At 40.5% G+C, this 2,909-nt stretch overlaps 1 non-coding gene across 1 annotated transcript; it reads left to right on the top strand.

Annotated features, from left to right (window-relative positions):
* Positions 1–1,973: 1,973 nt before the first annotated feature.
* Positions 1,974–2,077, top strand: LOC147497132 (small nucleolar RNA R71). The gene has a single exon (XR_015197239.1). It is a non-coding gene; the product is annotated as a small nucleolar RNA R71 (small nucleolar RNA).
* Positions 2,078–2,909: the final 832 nt, after the last annotated feature.

Here is a 2,909-nt window from a genome sequence, read left to right as displayed (position 1 = left end):
AGGGATGAAAATGTTGGAGTCTAAACTTCCAAAGGAAAGAAATTTGGGCATATGATTATCAGGGAACGTGCTGTTGAAATAATCTCGAACGAAGCTCTCGATCATGCTAACCTCTCCATCCATAGATGAATCGGGTAAATGTGTCTTTGTTTTAAAAACATTTACTTCAACAACAAGATGTCCAAAAGACATGGACATCGAACCATCGCGGCAATTAATGAGCGCATTGGCAGTTGCCAGGAAAGGACGCCCTAAGATGATAGGGACAGAGTCGTTAGCGACTTCTGTATCGAGGATGACAAAATCAGCCGGATAGTAGAAATCCTGAACCTTTACCAGCACATTTTCGACCACACCCTTAGGATACTTAATAGACCGATCAGCTAATTGCAACGTCATTTTAGTGGGTTGCATCTCATCTAGACCTATTTGTCTATACAAATAAAATAGGAGTAAGTTAACACTAGCCCCCAGGTCTAATAACGCGGTCGTCGTATAGGAATCTCCTAAGGTGCATTGTACAGTAGGACAACCATGGTCCTTGTACTTAACAATTCCATTATGTTCAGATAAAGTTGGGAATTGTTCTGTTAAAAAGGCGTCTTTTGGTATATTGGTCTTACGCCTAGTAGTACACAACTCCTTAAGAAACTTAGCATGGTGTGGTAGCTTTTTAATAGCTTCGAGGAAGGGAAGGTTTATAGTTAGATTCTTGAAAACGTCCCTAATCTCCTCATAATTTGTATCCTTAGTTAACATGGCTAATTTTTGTAGAAACGGTGGTTTCTCTCTATATTTAGCAATTGTATCACTTGGATGTTTAACCTTGGCTTTCTGTTTCTTAGGTTGTGTTGTAACTGGTACCTCTACAGTGGTAGGCTCTTCAGTTTCTATTTCGGTATCTAGTAAAATAGCAGGTGTAGGGGCTACTGGTGGGGTAACTATAGGCATAGTTACTTTGTTATCAACCACTCTGCCAGAACGGAGAGTGGTGATGGCATTTAGCTGATCTACATTTTCATATTCATTACTAATATTATCGGTTACCTCAAAGGCTGTGTTTGTTGTTTTAGGATTAGGTATTGCGTGACCTGGAAACACACCTTTGGGTTGGGCTTTATCTTGGGCCAACTATTGGCTTAAATTATTAACGGATTGTAGAAGTTGTTGGTTAGATTGAGCCATGGTTTGGAAAAGTTTTTGGCTCACTTGTATGAAGGTGTCAAGACGATCTGGTTGTGTGGGTGTAGTAGTCACGGGTTGTGTGACTGGAACTATCTTGCGTGAATTATTTATGGGCGGATTTTGATAGTTATTATTTACCGGAACGATACCTCTATTAGCATTATAATTATTATAACTACCTTGACCTTGTGCTTGACCTTGTCGAGGTTGCACTTGGTTGTTATAATTATTATAATTACCCTGACCCTGTCCTTGTCGTGGTGGAGTTTGGATAAAACTATGCGTTGGCCTAACATATTGATTATTGTACCCTGGAGGTGTGATGTGTTGGGTATTTCTCCAACCGAAGTTGGGATTTTGTCTCCAAGGGGTGTTAGGTTCACTATTAATGGAACACGCTCATATAGGCTATAGGGACGTGGAAGTCGGATGCTCGGGACTCCAACAGAAACTACATGAATTTGAATTTATATTCATGACGGGGATAGGCTTTTGTTGAACAGAAATGGCCTCTACCTTTTTAGTGAGTGATTCGATTAGAGTTTTAAGCTCGGGATCGTGTTTAATTTCAAACATACCGGAAGCCTTAACTATATTAGAAGAACTAGCGGAGCGATGGATATCGTCACTACCCCCAGTTGTTATTTCGCTTAGTTTGATCCTCTAAAAATTTATAAGCCTCCGAGGCTCCTTTACTTAAGAAACTACCCCCATTCATTATGTCAAGGACTTCTTTATGGTGGTGTAGAAGTCCTTTGAAAAAGGCACGAACTAACGTGTCTTTCGCTAGGTTATGATGTGGACACTCTATAAGGAGATCGGTGAAACGATTCCAAGCCTCTGAAAATGATTCACGAGGATTTTGTTGAAAGAAATGAATCTTGGAAAACATCTCATCTGTCTTTAGGGGTAGGTAAAAATGTTCCATAAACAGTTGAACAAGTTTAGCCCACGAGTCCACAGAATTAGGCGCTTGGGCAGTTAACCATGACGCCGCCTTATCGACTAAGGTGAAAGGGAATACCCTCAGTTTAATTTGTTCTGCACCAACCGTAGGATGGTGGAATGTTGTTATGACTTGTTCAATCCTACGCATGTGCTGATAAGGTTTTTCATGGTCTAAACCATGAAAAAAAAAGGTAACAAATTAAAAAATATTTGGGGATTCGAAATCCCCAATCGGTCCGCTAGAACGATGCAAGATTTGGGGCTATCGCTCAAGGCTTTGTAGAAGTCAGAGAGAGGAGTCTCTCCTTCTTCAGGCATTATATCAGGTGGTGTGTGTGAAATAGTAGCTAGAGGTGTAGTGAGTGGTATACTAGATAGGCGTGCTTGTTGATGTTGTCGTGTAATTATGTTAGGTGTTTTTGTTCGACCAGACCTTAATCTCATACAAGGTTAAGACCAAACTTAACTAAACACAATAACCTCCAAACAATCCTGATATACTAGTATAAACCTCTAACAGGAGATGCGAGGTGTGGAAGAAAGGAATACCTGATTGCGTTCATGCTTCGCTTATGAATAACGTCTTGTTTACGCGTGTTCAGTATATATAACAAGTTAGAACACTGAAAAACTTGAAAAATCGAAGTTCGAATCAAACCTGTGGATATCCGGCAAAATTCAGCTCGAGTATGCTGGTGCGCTTTCACTTTAAGCGTGAGTGCCTCGGTGTAAACTTCACGTTATAGTGTTTGAGCACGGGTCGCCCTCGGTTTTGG

This window comes from Coptis chinensis, chromosome 5 (genome assembly GCF_015680905.1).
Source record: "Coptis chinensis isolate HL-2020 chromosome 5, ASM1568090v1, whole genome shotgun sequence".
Taxonomy (NCBI): domain Eukaryota; kingdom Viridiplantae; phylum Streptophyta; class Magnoliopsida; order Ranunculales; family Ranunculaceae; genus Coptis; species Coptis chinensis.
The sequence above is the reverse complement of the archived record's forward strand: the minus strand, read 5'-3'. Positions and strand labels throughout refer to the sequence as shown.